The sequence below is a fragment of the Aquarana catesbeiana genome, linkage group LG05 (assembly GCF_042186555.1).
Source record: "Aquarana catesbeiana isolate 2022-GZ linkage group LG05, ASM4218655v1, whole genome shotgun sequence".
Lineage (NCBI taxonomy): Eukaryota > Metazoa > Chordata > Amphibia > Anura > Ranidae > Aquarana > Aquarana catesbeiana.
In genome coordinates this window covers 361,562,075-361,580,626 of record NC_133328.1, presented here as the reverse complement: position 1 = coordinate 361,580,626, position 18,552 = coordinate 361,562,075, and the positions used below count along the sequence as shown (strand labels likewise).

Genomic DNA, 18,552 nt, shown 5'->3' with positions numbered 1-18,552 from the left:
TGGTTCAGATGGTATCAAGCATTTGTGGCGGCAACCAGGTGAGGAGTACAAAGACAAGTGTGTCCTGCCTACAGTCAAGCATGATGATGGGAGTGCCATGGTCTGGGGCTGCATGAGTGCTACCGCCACTGGGGAGCTACAGTTCATTGAGGGAACCATGAATGCTAACATGTACTGTGACATACTGAAGCAGAGCATGATCCCCTCCCTTCGGAGACTGAGCCGCAGGGCAGTATTCCAACATGATAATGACCCCAAACACACCTCCAAGATGACCACTGCCTTGCTAAAGAAGCTGAGAGTAAAGGTGATGACCTGGCCAAGCATGTCTCCAGACCTAAACCCTATTAAGCATCTGTGGGGCATCCTCAAACGGAAGGTGGAGGAGCACAAGGTCTCTAACATCCACCAGCTCCATGATGTCGTCACGGAGGAGTGAAAGAGGACTCCAGTGGCAACCTGTGAAGCTCTGGTGAACTCCATGCCCAAGAGGGTTAAGGCAGTGCTGGAAAATAATGGTGGTCACACAAAATATTGACACTTTGGGCCCAATTTGGCCATTTTCACTTAGGGGTGTACTCACTTTTGTTGCCAGCAGTTTAGACATTAATGGCTGTGTGTTGAGTTTTTTTTGAGGGGACAGCAAATTTACATTCTTATACAAGCTGTACACTCACTACTTTACATTGTAGCAAAGTGTAATTTCTTCAGTGTTTTCACATGAAAAGATATAATAAAATATTTACAAAAATGTGAGGGGTGTACTCACTTTTGTGAGATACTGCATATATATATACTCTACATCCAGTGTAGCCTATATCTACAATGCATTTGGTGGTATACTGTTTCTAATACACTGTATTTATATATATATATATATATATATATATATATATATATATATATATATATATATACAGTCTAGTATATATATACAGTATCTCACAAAAGTGAGTACACCCCTCACATTTTTGTAAATATTTTATTATATCTTTTCATGTGACAACACTGAAGAAATGACACTATGCTACAATGTAAAGTAGTGAGTGTACAGCTTGTATAACAGTGTAAATTTGCTGTCCCCTCAAAATAACTTAACACACAGCAATTAATGTCTAAACTGCTGGCAACAAAAGTGAGTACACCCCTAAGTGAAAATGGCAAAATTGGGCCCAATTACCCATTTTCCCTCGGTGTCATGTGACTCGTTATTGAAAGGTCTCAGGTGTGAATGGGGAGCAGGTGTGTTAAATTTGGTGTTATCACTCTCACTCTCTCATACTGGTCATTGGAAGTTCAACATGCCACCTCATGGCAAAGAACTCTCTGAAGATCTGAAAAAAAGAATTGTTGCTTTACATAAAGATGGCCTAAGCTATAATAAGATTGCTAAGACCCTGAAACTGAGCTGCAGCATAGTGGCCAAGACCATACAGCGGTTTAACAGGTCAGGTTCCACTCAGAACAGGCCTCGCCATGGTCCACCAAAGAAGTTGAGTACATATGCTCAGTGCCATATCCAGAGGTTGTCTTTGGGAAATAGACCTATGAGTGCTGCCAGCATTGCTGCAGAGGTTGAGGAGTACAAAGGCAAGTGTGTCCTGCCTACAGTCAAGCATGGTGGTGGGAGTGTCATGGTCTGGGGCTGAATGAGTACTGCTGGCACTGAGGAGCTACAGTTTATTGGGGGAACCATGAATGCCAACATGTACTGTGACATACTGAAGCAGAGCATGATTCTCTTCCTTCGGAGACTGGGCCGCAGGGCAGTATTCCAACATTATAATGTCCCCAAACACACCTCCAAGATGACCACTGACTTGCTAAAGAAGCTGAGGGTAAAGGTGATGGACTGACCAAGCATGTCTCTAGAACTAAACCCTATTGAGTATCTGTGGGACATCCTCAAATGGAAGGTGGAGGAGCGCAAGGTCTCTAACATACCAAGCTCCATGATGTAGTCATGGAGGAGTGGAAGAGGACTCCAGTGGCAACCTGTGAAGCTCTGGTGAACTTCATGCCCAAGAGGATTAAGGCAGTGCTGGAAAATAATGGTGACCACACAAAATATTGACATATTGGGCCCAATTTGGACATTTTCACTTAGGGGTGTACTCACTTTTGTTGTCAGCGGTTTAGACATTAATGGCTGTGTGTTGAGTTATTTTTAAGGGACAGCAAATTTACAATGTTATACAAGATGTACACTCACTACTTTACATTGTAGCAAAGTGTCATTTCTTCAGTGTTGTCACATGAAAAGATATAATAAAATATTTACAAAAATGTGAGGTATGTACTCACTTTTGTGAGATACTGTGTATATATATATATATATATATATATATATATATATATATATATATATAGTATATACTAGACTGACTGTATATATACTGTATATATCAAATACACTGCCACTAACTGAATAACCTGCCTGCTTAATCTAACTCAAGCTATCACTCTGTCCATGCCAACAACTCTACACACGACCGCTATGTAAGCAGCCTTATATAGTTTGGGGCGTGGACTGAGCCATGATTGGCCAAAGGCACCCTGCCTTTGGCCATTTATGGCTGTCTCAGCAGAGTGCACTATGATTGGCCAAAGCATGCAGGTCAGGTAAATGCTTTGGCCAATCATCATACAGCAATGCACTGCGATCTCGCAGTGAATTATGGGGCGTTCCGTGGTGGTTGAATGTCCCACGAACGCCCGTATGTTTGGTTCGATTTAGAACAAATGAACACCAGATGTTTGAGTCAAACTTAAGTTCGACTCAAACCGCGGGCTCATCCCTAGTTGTAGTCTGTGTGCATATTCCCACAATCTGGAGAAATATGGAACCATTCCCTGTACTTCCAAGGGAAGGGGAGTAGGAGAAGGGGGGTGAGAGTCATTCAATTCATATCTGATCACACATGCCCTTGCGCAACATACACTATTTTTTGATGAATCTAAAGCAACGTGTAACCAGATTGTAACAAGTGTTTTTCATTTAGACTGGACAAATCCATCATTGAGATTGAGAGCAAATGAAAGATTTGACCACCCTAATTTGCTGTTAAACTGTTGAAACCCATGGCTGCCTTCATTTGGATTTGGTTAATATGTGGCACAGGTGCCATAAAAGGACTATTTCTTGTTACATTTAATGGAGAACAATCAGTATAAAGTCACTTATTTGAGTGATACTGCAGGCTTCCCATTCTCGGAAGCACTGGATATTTTATGTCTAATAAACCTTTACATTACATAGTTATTCTGAAAAAACAAAGAAATAAGCATGTGGAGGGGGGAAAGCTTACTGAAAGGAAGCAAGTAGTGGTGGCATCACTTGTTCTTTTTTGCATTGGATGGCTTAATTATTGCCTGATATCCACATCAATCATACAGTGCCTTGAAAAAATATTCATACCCCTTGAAATTTTCCACATTTCATCATGTTACAACCAAAAACGTGGAAAATATCAAGGGGTATGAATATTTTTTAAGGCACTGTATGTTTATAATCAAAGTACTATGGTTATTTTGATTTCAGCATTGTTTGTTCATTAATTTTTGTTGGCGTCAGCTGGTATGATAACAAATACAACAGCTGCAGAGAGTCCTTGAAATGGACATGTTTAACAATAAGTATTTAGGGCTTCTGTTGTGAATTTTAGGTATTAATTCTTGCACAGTACCTGTATCTGAAGTGGTCCCAACCTTTGTGTTTCACACTTTTGCTTGACGGCTTGACCTGCGTGTAAATAGGGAGAAAATTGTAAATAAAAGTAACTGTTACTTTTGTGCCAAACTGTTAAGATATCTAAGCCCCTCCAAAATGTTATCATATTTGTTTGGTTGGTATGTGGGAAAAGGCATGAATTAACTCTGGACAAAAGGTCTACATGGCAAATAAATGACTTCATAATTCACCACAGTTCAAAAAAAATGTCCATTCACCACCTATTTTCAGGTCATAAAATATCCTTAACAAATGCTCAGTATACAGTATATAAGGGTGTCAGGTCACCTGGGACCAAGTGACAGATGCACTCTGTAGGAGTCGGAAGTGCACCACTAAGGTAGTGGACCCTAGGACTGACTGCTGCGGATTGAACCCTGGAAGGTTCAGGAAGCAGGTCTACAGGATAACTAACATGGATCCCAGTGGGAGCTAGAGCATAGATTCCCCAGGGCGCGGAGTTTAAGAGCCAGCGGGTGTTCACCAGAGCCTCTAGTGGTGAGGATGGACTGTGCTGCAGTCTGGCTCCAGGTCGCGGACCCCAGGGTCTCACAGCTCACGCTCACCGTAGACTACAGGAGAAGAGGAAGGAGGCAGCAGGCTGGAACGACAGGGAAGTAAGGGGTAAGCCAAAGGTCAGGGCGACTAGCAGACAAGGATAAACATAACACGCCAAAGGTCAGGGTAACAGGCAGACAGGGGGAGTCGAGAACAGGCCAAAGTCGGTAACTGGAATCAGACGTAGGAAACACAGCAAGTACACATGGAGGCTAACACACAATGGTTGATCAGCACTGCTGGCTTGCAGTGCACAGGTTAATATAGGGTTCCCTGATAGGGCCTGGGGTGGGGCCATGCTTAGAGGAGAGGTTATAAAACCAGTAAGGTGAGAGGCAGCTGGTCTTTAGAGAAGAACACATGGAGACAGGTAAGCTGACAGAGAAAACTCTATTGCATAACCATGACAGTACTCCCCTCTTATGAGGCCTCCCCGGGCCCTGGCTTAAAGGGAAACTCCAGATGAAACCTCCTCAACAGACTAGGCGCAAAGATCTCAGATGCAGTGATCCAAGATCTCTCCTCAGGACCAAACCCTTCCCAATGTACGAGGTACTGAAGAATGCCTCTACGGCGCCGGGAATCGAGAACTTGACTAACCTCGTACTTGAGATTATCCTCAGAGACCGAAACCAAGGTAGGGAGAGGACGAGAGGACTTATTGAGGGCTAAAGGCTTCTTAGGAATGGGTAAAGACATAAGAAGACCATCAGGAGTTTGAGCGGGTTCCCCCAGACCCTTAAAGATGAGCTGGACATCCAACACAGGATCATCAGACTGGGCAGAAGTCAGTGGATCCCTGAGACCAGGTTGGTTAGAAAGTGATGTGTCACAGAAGTCAAGCTGGATAGCTTCACTGGGCATAGGCTGAACTGGTGCAGAGGCCGACTGAACAGCATTGCCAGGTGCAGCGACCACCAGAATCGCATCACAGGGCGTAGCAACTGTGGAACTGGTAGACGAGTCAGCCTGGGTGTGCATCCAAGGGGGTCCAGGAACAGGCAAAGGTAAATGACCATGCAAACTGGAGTGGATGATCGGCTCAAGTTAACAGGTGGGATCCTCATCCAGAGTGCCACGTGACCCAGAGAGTGCCTAAGCCCGACTATTGCAGGAGACATTCCAGAAATCGCTATATGCAGCGGGAAGAGCAGAAGATACTGGGATGGTGGCAACAGGAAGTTTCTCTTTTGGGGTAACCTTGAGTAGGCAGGAAGAGGAACAGGAGGAACCCCAAGCCAAGATCCGTCCAGCAGTCCAGTCAATGTGTGGAGAATGGAACCGTAACCAAGGAATACCTAATATGATAGGAGATGAAGCTTTAGGTAAAACAAGGAATGATATCCAACCCTGGTGGAGTGTCCCTACCGACATCTTAACAGGGAGGGTCTGGAAGCGGATAGGACCCCCTGGGAGAACAGTGCCATCAATCGCCAAGACCACCAATGGCGTTGAAAGGGGCAAAAGGATAAGTCTCATGGAAGATGCAGTTTCCCAATCCATGAAATTGCCAGCGGTTCCGGAATCCAGATGTGCCGAGACCGAACGAGGGGAAGCGCCGACATGAAGGAACACAGAAAGAAGAAGACGAGAAGGTGAAGGTGATACTTCAGGGTCTAATACTCCACCTTCCAGATGTATTAGCCCCAATCCTTTTTCCAGGTGAAGAGAACAAGTGTCACGAAAATGACTTTTGGCCCCACAATAGAGGCACAGGCCCAGAGTTTTGCACCTAGCGTGTTCTTCAGAAGACAGCTTGGTCCAGCCCAGCTGCATAGGTTCCTCAGCGGGCAGGGGGTGCTCCTCGGATCAAAGAGAAGGGACTGGGAGCTCAAGCTGCCTAAGGAAAGGGGAGTGCTGGCGTCTTTTTTCCAGGGCCCTCTCCTGAAAGCGAATATCGATCTGGTTACACAAAGTGATGACACGTCCAGATCAGTAGGAAGGGATCTTCCTGCTAATTCATCCTTCACTCTATCAGAGAGGCCATGTAAAAAGGTTGCAACTAGAGCCTCGTTATTCCAGCTCAATTCAGCTGTGAGGATACGGAACTGAAGAGCATACTGTCTCACAGAAGTGGACTTTTGACGGAGTTGTAAAAGAGAGTTAGCCGCTGAGGAGACACGACCTGGTTCCTCGAAGATATTCCGAAAAAGTTTCAAGAAATCAGACAGGCTAGAAACCACTGGATCATTCAGTTCCCACAGAGGGGCAGCCCAAGCTAGCGCCTCGCCGGACAGGAGGGATATAATATAGGCTACTTTCGCCCTATCGGACAGGAAGTTTTGGGGCTGAAGTTCAAAATGAATCGTGCACTGGCTAAGGAACCCCCTGCAAGCCTTGGAGTCCCCAGAGAAACGGTCCGGAGCTGGCAGTTGTAATGAATGTGTGGCTGCGACTGGTGCGATAGGTGCAGCAGATAGTGGTTGAGGTTGTTGAACCGGGGGTCCTAATGAGGCCTGAACCTGTTCAAAATGGGATGCCAAATCCTGAAGGAATCGCATCACTTGGGTCTGATGCGATCCCTGGGTCTCAAGTCTGCGAACTAAGCCCTGCAACGGATCATCTGCGGTTAGCAGCACATCAGCCGGGTCCATGGCTGATCAAACTGTCTGGTCACCTGAGACCAGGTGACAGACAGGCCTGTACTGGCCATAGGGACTACCGGGAGATTCCCGGTGGGCTGATGTCTCAGTGGGCCAGTCAGATGCAGTCCTGGAGCCGCTCCTCTCTGACAGTGAGTGATCGCAATTTCACTCCTGTCAGGAGGAGAAGCTTCCTTCCATTAGGCGTTATGCTCCCTCCAGCCTGCAGGGGGAGATAGACCAACGGCAGACTTTCCTTCCTCTCTCCCCATCACTTGTTATCACATGACTGGAGAGAGGAAGGAGAAGCTGCCTTCAAAACGGTGAGTACATGTGGGAGGAGAGGGAGGACACTGATGTGAAGGGCTGCTGATGGGGGCTCTCTGTTGGGGACTGTGATATGAAGTGGGCTGCTGGTGGGGACTCTGATATGAAGGGAGCTGCTGGTGGGGACTCTGATGTGAAGTGGGCTGCTGGTGGGGACTCTGATGTGAAGTGGGCTGCTGGTGGGGACTCTGAAGTGAAGGGAGCTGCTGGTGGGGACTCTGATGTGAAGGGAGCTGCTGGTGGGGACTCTGATGTGAAGGGAGCTGCTGGTGGGGACTCTGATGTGAAGTGGGCTGCTGGTGGGGACTCTGATGTGAAGTGAGCTGCTGGTGGTAACTCTGATATGAAGGGAGCTGCTGGTGGGGACTGTGATGTGAAGGGAGCTGCTGGTGGGGACTCTGATGTGAAGGGAGCTGCTGTTGGGGACTCTGATGTGAAGGGAGCTGCTGGTGGGGACTCTGATGTGAAGGGAGCTGCTGGTGGGGACTCTGATGTGAAGTGGGCTGCTGGTGGGGACTCTGATGTGAAGTGGGCTGCTGGTGGAGACTCTGATGTGAAGGGAGCTGCTGGTGGGGACTCTGATGTGAAGTGAGCTGCTGATTGGGACACTCTGATGTAAGGGGGGTGCTGTTGGGGACACGCTGATGTAAGGGGGACGCTGTTGGGGATGCTGTTGGGGACACTGATGTAAGGGGGACTCTGTTGGGGACACTCTTATGTAAGGGGGACTCTGTTGGGGACACTCTTATGTAAGGGGGACGCTGTTGGGGACACTCTGATGTGAAGGGAGCTGCTGGTGGGGACTCTGATGTGAAGGGAGCTGCTGGTGGGGACTCTGATGTGAAGTGGGCTGCTGGTGGGGACTCTGATGTGAAGTGAGCTGCTGGTGGTAACTCTGATATGAAGGGAGCTGCTGGTGGGGACTGTGATGTGAAGGGAGCTGCTGGTGGGGACTCTGATGTGAAGGGAGCTGCTGGTGAGGACTCTGATGTGAAGGGAGCTGCTGGTGGGGACTCTGATGTGAAGGGAGCTGCTGGTGGGGACTCTGATGTGAAGTGGGCTGCTGGTGGGGACTCTGATGTGAAGTGGGCTGCTGGTGGAGACTCTGATGTGAAGGGAGCTGCTGGTGGGGACTCTGATGTGAAGTGAGCTGCTGATTGGGACACTCTGATGTAAGGGGGGTGCTGTTGGGGACACTCTTATGTAAGGGGGATGCTGTTGGGGACACTCTGATGTAAGGGGGATGCTGTTGGGGACACTCTGATGTAAGGGGGCGCTGTTGGGGACACTCTGATGTAAGGGGGACTCTGTTGGGGACACTCTTATGTAAGGGGGACTCTGTTGGGGACACTCTTATGTAAGGGGGACGCTGTTGGGGACACTCTGATGTAAGGGGGACGCTGTTGGGGACACTCTGATGTAAGGGGGATGCTGTTGGGGACACTCTGATGTAAGGGGGATGCTGTTGGGGACACTCTGATGTAAGGGGGACGCTGTTGGGGACACTCTGATGTAAGGAGGACGCTGTTGGGGACACTCTGATGTAAGGGGGATGCTGTTGGGGACACTCTGATGTAAGGGGGACGCTGTTGGGGACACTCTGATGTAAGGGGGATGCTGTTGAGGACACTCTGATGTAAGGGGGACGCTGTTGGGGACACTCTTATGTAAGGGGGACGCTGTTGGGGACACTCTGATGTAAGGGGGACGCTGTTGGGGACACTCTCATGTAAGGGGGACGCTGTTGGGGACACTCTGATGTAAGGGGGATGCTGTTGGGGACACTCTGATGTAAGGGGGACGCTGTTGGGGACACTCTGATGTAAGGAGGACGCTGTTGGGGACACTCTGATGTAAGGGGGATGCTGTTGGGGACACTCTGATGTAAGGGGGACGCTGTTGGGAACACTCTGATGTAAGGGGGATGCTGTTGAGGACACTCTGATGTAAGGAGGGTGCTGTTGGGGACACTCTGATGTAAAGGGGACGCTCTGATGTAAGGGGGACCCTATTGGGGACGCTCTGATGTAAGGAGGACGCTGTTGGGGACACTCTGATGTGAGGGGGGTGCTGTTGGGGACACTCTGATGTAAGGGGGGCGCTGTTGGGGACACTCTGATGTAAGGAGGGTGCTGTTGGGGACACTCTGATGTAAAGGGGACGCTCTGATGTAAGGGGGGCGCTGTTGGGGACAATCAAAATTAAAGTGGGCCAGTCATGAGGAAGTCCAGGGCCAAATTTTTGTCCCAGTCCAGCCCTGGTGACAGATGCACTCTGTAGGAGTCGGAAGTGCACCGCTAAGGTAGTGGACCCTAGGACTGACTGCTGCGGATTGAACCCTGGAAGGTTCAGGAAGCAGGTCTACAGGATAACTAACATGGATCCCAGTGGGAGCTAGAGCATAGATTCCCCAGGGTGCAGAGTCTAAGAGCCAGCAGGTGTTTACCAGAGCCTCTAGTGGTGAGGATGGACTGCGCTGCAGTCTGGCTCCAGGTCGCGGCCCCCAGGGTCTCACAGCTCACACTCACCGTAGACTACGTGAGAAGAGGAAGGAAGCAGCAGGCTGGAATGACAGGGAAGTAAGGGGTAAGCCAAAGGTCAGGGCGACTAGCAGGCAAGGATAAACATAACACGCCAAAGGTCAGGGTAACAAGCAGACAGGGAGATTCGAGAACAGGCCAAAGTCGTAACAGGAATCAGACGTAGGAAAAACAGCAAGTACACACAGAGGCTAACACACAATGGTTGATCAGCACTGCTGGCTTGCAGTGCACAGGTTAATATAGGGTTCCCTGATAGGGCCTGGGGTGGGGCCATGCTTAGAGGAGAGGATATAAAACCAGTCAAGTGAGAGGCAGCTGGTCTTTAGAGATGAACACATGGAGACAGGTAAGCTGACAGAGAAAACTCTATTGCATAACCATGACAAAGGCAAAGGTCTACAAAGGAATCTTTGGAGGTTATTGAGGTGTGTAGGTTATATACAGTATGTCTATCATCATCTTTGCCCATTCATAATTGGTTAGCTGTTCCTGACCAGTAGCTCTTATCCATTCACTCCATAGCTCTTTGGCCATCAAACTCCCATGCCACCCAGGTCAATTCTGGTAGGTACTCTCATCGCTGAGAATGCGTTCCATAACTTGTTCATAGTCTGCTTTGTTCAATATTACTACACCCCCCCCCCCTTTATCTGCAGGGTGGATCACTATATTTTTTTGTTTTTAAATGGCTCTAATCCCTTCCCATATTTTCCTATCTTTAAAACATTTTTTAAATGTGAATATTCCTTATGTCTTCCTCTACCATTTTCTTAAACACTTCAATATGTGTCGAAGTTGGATTTGTTGCTAAGTCCACTGTGGGTATATTTGTGTACCATTGGTTGCCCATTGGCGGTGTTGTTCTCACTAAAGTGTTTTTTTTATACCTAGTTTTCTCCCAAACTTTTGTAAGTCAATACAGGCTTTAAATGTATCCAAATTCTTAGTGGGTGTGTTCTTTAGTCCTTGTTACAGCACAAAAAGTTTGTCATGTGTTAGTTCAATCTTACTAAGGTTGAACACATCCTCTCCTAATTTTCCCTTTTAGGAGACGTTTAATGTGCTGATAGATAACAAACTAAATTGATTTAACAAAAAGTATTATCACAGATGAGTTAAAAACATACATAGACAATAATAAATAAAATGGATCTTGTCCATATGTAAAATCCCTGACTGAGTAAAAGACACCGCTGTATACAGAGAGAGAGAGAGAGAAAAAGAGAGAGAGAGAGAGAGAGAGAGAGAGAGAGAGAGAGAGAGAGAGAGAGAGAGAGAGAGATGCAGTGTGCAGTATTCTGTAGACAATGGGTCCATTCACATTTCAGGCTTATTGGATTGGTAAACAGTAGTAGCTGGAATTATTCAGCCAATCCTTTTAGATGTCAGGGATTTATTAACTAAATGTACCTGTATGTCAGTAAAGTGGCTTAAGGGAAACCAGAAGTCAAATACCATTCAACCAATTGAGATTAGCTCACAGCCTGTCATGCAAAATGGAGTCTCTACATCTCCATATAGTAAGCATGGCTCTCGTAACTCTTGCAAGTGATGCAGTGGCCCAAAACTTCTATACTGCTGCGCCGGATAAATCACCAATATGATAGCACCAATTAGCCAGCCACAAATACTGGCCTGAAAATGGCTTTATGTCTACAGCTTCTGTTTCAAGTAATTTGTTTAAAATTCTAACAGACCTCTGCTTCAAGAGAAATGACGATGATGCACAGAAACCCAAAGCAGGCTATCAGGTGTCAACTGCCCCTAAAATGGCTTCAGGAAAGTCAAAACTGGCTGGATGCTCTGGGTTACTGCACTCTGGACATTATAATTTCTTTGTAATGTCTTTTTTTTAATAGGCCCATAAGTCATACATCAGCCAATGTACGTTTTGATAGTCTTCAAACACAATTATTGATTGATTGATAACCCAATTTTCAAGTCATTAGCCTGCTTTGTGTGTGCTACGACTGAACTAGTTAAGGTCTGTCAGCTTAACTGGTGATTCGGAAAAGAGTACATTCCTCTCCATTACTAACATTTGAAAGCAATAGAGCACCAGCCAGGAGGCCAAATTGCTTAATATATCTGCTTTGCTGGCCAATTTTATATCATCTCAGTCACTTAGAGACTAAGCAGTGTTGTGTCACAAAGTGCAGGCCCACATTAAGGAGTAGCTGCTACAGACAGTAATTTGTTAGATGAAAAAACTTGCTTGTCAAGACGGTGAAATAGTTGTGAAATGCTTTGAGCCAAGTCAAATTCCTTTTACTGTACTAGAAAGAATTTGGGCAGACCTCACGTTTTGCTATTTAAATCAATAGATAGATAGATAGATAGATAGATAGATAGATAGATAGATAGATAGATAGATAGATAGATAGATAGATAGATAGATAGATAGATACATAGATAGATAGATTAATGCCTTTTCTGTAGAGATAATCCATAGCAAGAGAAGCAATTTATCCTTTCCTTACATTTCACCTGTTAATGTTACATCAGTTGACGCAGGATGGCCACATCATGTCAGAGGGGTATTTGCCATGTATTTTCATTTGCTTTTTTTTTTGCCAAATATTGTGTTTAAAAATACTTGCATTAAAGTTTTAAGTCAAACAAAAAGCAAAACAATATTGCATAAAATTAACAATTCATATACAGTATCTCACAAAAGTGAGTACACCCCTCACATTTTTGTAAATATTTTATATATCTTTTCATGTGACAACACTGAAGAAATAGCACTTTGCTACAATGTAGTGAGTGTACAGCTTGCATAACTGTACATTTGCTGTCCCCTCAAAATAACTCAACACACAGCCATTAATGTCTAAACCACTGGCAACAAAAGTGAGTATACCCCTAAGTGAAAATGTCCAAATTGGTCCCAATTAGCCATTTTACCTCCCGATGTCATGTGACTCGTTAGTGTTACAAGGTCTCAGGAGTGAATGGGGAGCAGGTGTGTTAAATTTGATGTTATCACTCTCACTCTCTCATACTGGAAATTCAACATGGCAAAGAACTCTCTGAGGATCTGAAAAAAATAATTGTTGCTCTACATAAAGATGGCCTAGGCTATAAGAAGATTGCCAAGACCCTGAAACTGAGCTGCAGCATGGTGGCCAAGTCCATACAGCGTTTTAACAGAACAGGTTTCACTCAGAACAGGCCTCGCCACGGTTGACCAAAGATGTTGAGTGCACGTGTTTAGCGTCAGATGATGCACAAGAAAGCCAGCAAACAGTTTGCTGAAGACAAGCAGACTAAGGACATGGATTACTGGAGCCATGTCCTCTGGTCTGATGAGATCAAGATAAACATATTTGGTTCAAATGGTGTCAAGCGTGTGTGGCGACAACCAGGTGAGGAGTACAAAGACAAGTGTGTCTTGCCTACAGTATTGTGGTGGGAGTGTCATGGTTTGGGGCTGCATGAGTGCTGTCAGCACCGGGTAGCTACAGTTCATGAAGGGAACAATGAATTCCAACATGTACTATGACATACTGAAGCAGAACATGATCCCTTCCCTTTGGAGACTGGGCCGCAGGGCAGTATTCCAACATGATAATGACCCTAAACACACCTCCAAGATGACCACTGCCTTGCTAAAGAAGCTGAGGGTAAAGGTGATGGACTGGCCAAGCATGTCTCCAGACCTAAACCCTATTGAGCATCTGTGGGGCATCCTCAAACGGAAGGTGGAGGAGCGCAAGGTCTCTAACATCCGCCAGCTCCGTGATGCCATCATGGAGGAGTGGAAGAGGACTCCAGGGCAATCTGTGAAGCTCTAGTGAACTCCATGCCAAAGAGGTTAAGGCAGTGCTGGAAAATAATGATTGCCACGTATAATATTGACACTTTGGACCCGATTTGGACATTTGCACTTAGGGGTGTACTCACTTATGTTGTCAGTAGTTTAGACATTTATGGCTGTGTGTTGAATTATTTTGAGGGGACAGCAAATGTACACTGTTATACAAGCTGTACACTCACTACTTTACATTATAGTAAAGCATCATTTCTTACAAAAATGTGGGGGGGTGTACTCATTTTTGTGAGATACTGTATCCCACTCTCAAGGTGAATGGTGAAATCTTTTAATGATCATCCATCTATTCTACCTTCAATACAAAGGGAAGAAAAAAATCCATCCAGGTATTATAAGTGAGTCCGTCAAAGTTCATTCATAATGATTAATCCGTGTGCACTAGTGATCCCCTTCACCTCTTTTCACACAGCTTCTTACCAGCAATCAAGACCCCAAGTTATAGGTGATCTTATAAGCGTTCCAAGCATATCTAAGTCTTGAAGTACAGTTTTCATCCACAGCAAAGATGCACAGCAAGCTGGTGGAGGACCACATTAATTACTTCCTCTCCAGCCACAAGTCTAAGGGATCATACGAAAGATAACAATCTCCAATAGTGAAATACTGTAGTATTTAATTGATTAAAAAAGCAGCAAATCTACTCTACATAAGAACAGATACAAAGTGCTTGACATATCAAAATGAAAATACCGCCGCTAGAACCAGCTCCAGCTGACAGGTGACATAAGCACAGGCTCCACCCAGATGCACATTTTGGAAAGGATGTTGTCAAGGGAATCAGCTGAGTGTGCTGACAAAGATCTTCTATAAATATACAACCTTAAGCCTGTGAATGCCGCCTTCAAATTCAAGTTTCTGCTTACAATTAAAAAATGTTCCTAATTTAGGTAAGTATACCTGAAAGGCACCCACCTAAAGATTTACACACACAAAACTGTATACAGTGGGGACATATACAGTTAGAAGGTATACAGTTGGAAGGTAAACCTTCGGCCCAGTCTGAGGTCCTGAGCACTCTGATGAAGGTTTTCATCCAGGATATCCCTGTACTTGGCCGCATTCATCTTTTCCTCGATTGCAACCAGTCGTCCTGTCCCTGCAATTGAAAAACACCCCCACAGCATGATGCTGCCACCACCATGCTTCACTGTTGGGACTGTATTGGACAGGTGATGAGTAGTGCCTGGTTGTCTCCACACATACCGCTTAGAATTAAGGCCAAAAAGTTCTATCTTGGTCTCATCAGACCAAAGAATCTTATTTCTCACCATCTTGGAGTCCTTCAGGTGTTTTTTGGCAAACTCCATGCGGGCTTTCATGTGTCTTGCACTGAGGAGAGGCTTCCGTCGAGCCACTCTGCCATAAAGCCCCGACTGGTGGAGGGCTGCATTGATGGTTGACTTCCTACAACTTTCTCCCATCTCCCGACTGCATCTCTGGATCTCAGCCACAGTGATCTTTGGGTTTTTCTTTACCTCCCTCACCAAGGCTCTTCTCCCCCGATACCTCAGTTTGGCCGGACAGCCAGCTCTAGGAAGGCTTCTGGTTGTCCCAAACATCTTCCATTTAAGGATTATGGAGACCACTGTGCTCTTAGGAACCTTAAGTGCAGCAGAAATTTTTTGTAACCTTGGCCAGATCTGTGCCTTGCCACAATTCTGTCTCTGAGCTCTTCAGGCAGTTCCTTTGACCTCACGATTCTCATTTGCTCTGACATGCACTGTGAGCTGTAAGCTCTTATATAGACAGGTTTGTGGCTTTCCTAATCAAGTCCAATCAGTATAATCAAACACAGCTGGACTCAAATGAAGGTGTAGAACCATCTCAAGGATGATCAGAAGGAATGGACAGCACCTGAGTTAAATAAATGAGTGTCACAGCAAAGGGTCTGAATACTTAGGACCATGTGATATTTCAGTTTTTCTTTTTTGATAAATCTGCAAAAATGTCAACAATTCTGTGTTTTTCTGTCAATATGGGGTGCTGTGTGTACATTAATGAGGAAAAAAAATGAACCTAAATGATTTTAGCAAATGGCTGCAATATAACAAAGAGTGAAAAATGTAAGGGGGTCTGAATACTTTCCGTCCCCACTGTATAAAAAATAATATAATTATAATTATAAATAATATACTTAGTGAATAATAATCGTTGTAAGTTATATACTCCCCTTTCTAAGTAAAGATAGATTACACTTGTTCTGAACACTTGAATGGGAGACAACATTTTGCACTATACATAAAAACAAAAACGTATTTAAAGCGGAGTTCCATCAAAAAGTGGAACTTCCGCTCATTTGTCTGCTCTTCCCCTCCTTTGCCACATTTGACACCTTTCGGGAGGAGGGGGGAGGGCATACCTGTCTTTGACAGGTATCCTGTCCCCACTTCCGGGAGTCCACGCCGCGGCAAATTAGGCCAGCAGCTCAGCTCCCACCTCCTCCTTCCCCCGCCGCTGGGCCAGTAGGAGAGAGGAGCGGAGCCTCGCGCATGCGCAGTAGGGTTCCCGAAATGAAGCTGTAAGGCTTCACTGCCGGGTTCCACTACCCGCAATGGTGGCAGCATGCACCCGACAGCTGATTGAAACATCAGCTGCGGTGCTGACATTGCAAAAGTATCCTATTATTAAAAGTCTGCAGTATGTGTAGCTGTTGGCTTTTCATTTTTGCAGGGATGGGCGGACCTCTGCTTTAAAAAATGTAAAAAAATATTAATATTGATAAAAAAAATAGAACAAACAGATATAAATGAATAATAATCTGTTTATATCCATTTACATCTGCATCCATTCAGGTCTGTATTTTTAAACAGAACAAGTTTCTATATTTGTTCCGTATATAAAACAGAAGTGGATCTAAATGGATGTAAGTGGACAAATGGTCCATTTTTGCATCCGTTTTTGTGTTGGTTGTCAGCAGCCGGCACCTGTCGGTGTCCTAACAACCAGTGACTGGGGGGGGGGTATTCTCCGCTGACAGCAGAATGTAAACACACTCTGTAGTCCTGCATATCTGACATATAAAATGAAAGCTGAATTTTAAACAGAGTTTCACAGCTGCTATCTAGGGATTGCTAGAGAGCTGTTAGAGAGAGCGTAATAAGACTAAGTAGTGAGCAGTGTGTGTGCAAGGAGAGGGACAGTTTGTAACATAGAGGGGGCAGTGTTTACAAAGAGGGGGGAGTGTGTACACAGATGCTCTGTCACTTGCCGTTTCCAAATTACACTACCCATGCTCCCTGTCACTAAAGTAAAAAAAGGGACAACACCTGGTGACCCGCCCCTTTGTTTACTTTAGAGCGGAGAGAAGCGGAGCTGTCATTTGGCTCCGTTGCTAAGGTGGACAAAGGGAGATGTCACAGATGACCCCATCCCTTTGTTTACTTTTATGGGTGGAGAACTGCCAGTGTAATTTGGAGCTGGCAAATGACAGCGCCTTTTCAAGAAAGAAAGAAAGAAAGAAAGAAAGAAAGAAAGAAAGAAAGAAAGAAAGAAATAGGATTAGCCTAATTACATCAGAATGATACATGTTATCTTGTTGAAGCACTGTTTCAGCAGAATTGACAATAAGGCCTCATGCACACAAGATGATTATTTAACTCTCCTAGAAGCCAGCAGCATTTTTTCAGAAAAAATGCCTGACGCTTGTAAAAGTGTCAAAAGCTTATCCACTTGCTGACCACCCTATAGCACTTTTACTGCTACAGGGTGGCAGCTGTGCGCAGGATGACATTTATAAATGTGATTCTGCACTTCCGTCTATAGAAGGCTTATGCCACTGCTGAGCCACTTTTGCTGTGATAATTCACAGCAGAAGCTGATCTGCAGTGCTGGGGACTTGATGTCCTCTGGCACCCAGCGATCATTAGTAAAGCACAAGAGAGCTGATAGGGGGGAGGGACGATTCTGTGTCTCTGGAAAGCAAAGATTAGAATCATCTCTTCCCTTAGTGAAAACAGCACACTGTGTACATAAAAACACTGGCTAGGCCCACAGTTAACCCTTTGATCACCCTACATGTTTAACCCCTTCCCAGTCAATGTCATTAGTACAGTGACAGTGCATATTTTTAACATTGATCACTGTATACGTAACTGGTTCCCGCAAAGTGTCAAAAATGTCAGTTAGTGTCCAATAGTTCGCCACAATATCGCAGTCCTGCTATAAGTTGCTGATCACTGCCATTACTAGTATAAAACAATAAATCCATAAATACACTGAGCAAAATTATCAACGCAACACTTTTATGTTTGCCCCTATTTATCATGAGCTGAACGCAAAGATCTACAACTTTTTCTGTGTACACAAAAGGCCTATTTCTCTCAAATATTGTTCACAAATCTGTCTAAATCTATGTTAGTAAGCACTTCTCCTTTGCCCAGATAATCTATCCACCTCACAGGTGTGGCATATCAAGATGCTAATTAGACAGTATGATTATTGCACAGGTGTGTCTTAGACTGCCCACAATAAAAGTCCACTCTAAAATGTGCAGTTTTACTGTATTGGGGGTCGGGGGGTCCGAGAACCAGTCAGTATCTGGTGTGACCACCATTTGCCTCACGTAATGCAGTACATCTCCTTTGCATAGAGTTGATCAGGTTGTTGATTGTGGCCTGTGGAATGTTGGTCCACAGAAGAGGAATGTTGGTCCATTCCTCTTCAATGGCTGTGCCATTAAAGTTGCTAGATATTGTCAGGAACTGGAACACGCTGTCGTATACGCTGATCCAGAGCACCCCAAACATGCTCAATGGGTGACAAGCCGATCGTGAGGTATAGCGTGCGGTGCGGTATGTTAATCAATCTCTCTCTCTCTCCAGGACGGAGCTGTCAGCAGAGAGAGAGAGAGAGATTGATGCACATACCGCACCGCACGCTATACCTCACGATCGGCTTGTTTATGTTAATGCTTGTATAGGATGGTGCACTCATGCACCCACAGCATGTGAGTACCCCTATGAGGGGAGAGTTTTGTTT

At 45.3% G+C, this 18,552-nt stretch overlaps 1 protein-coding gene across 1 annotated transcript in view; it reads right to left on the bottom strand.

Moving 5' to 3' along the window:
- CDH20 (cadherin 20) overlaps positions 1-18,552 on the bottom strand; it is a 691,588-nt gene that overhangs the window by 460,311 nt on the left and 212,725 nt on the right. The window contains exon 2 of the mRNA XM_073630897.1: positions 3,687-3,742. The gene's annotated coding sequence lies outside the window, so the exon portion shown is untranslated. The remainder of the gene's footprint in view (positions 1-3,686; positions 3,743-18,552) is intronic.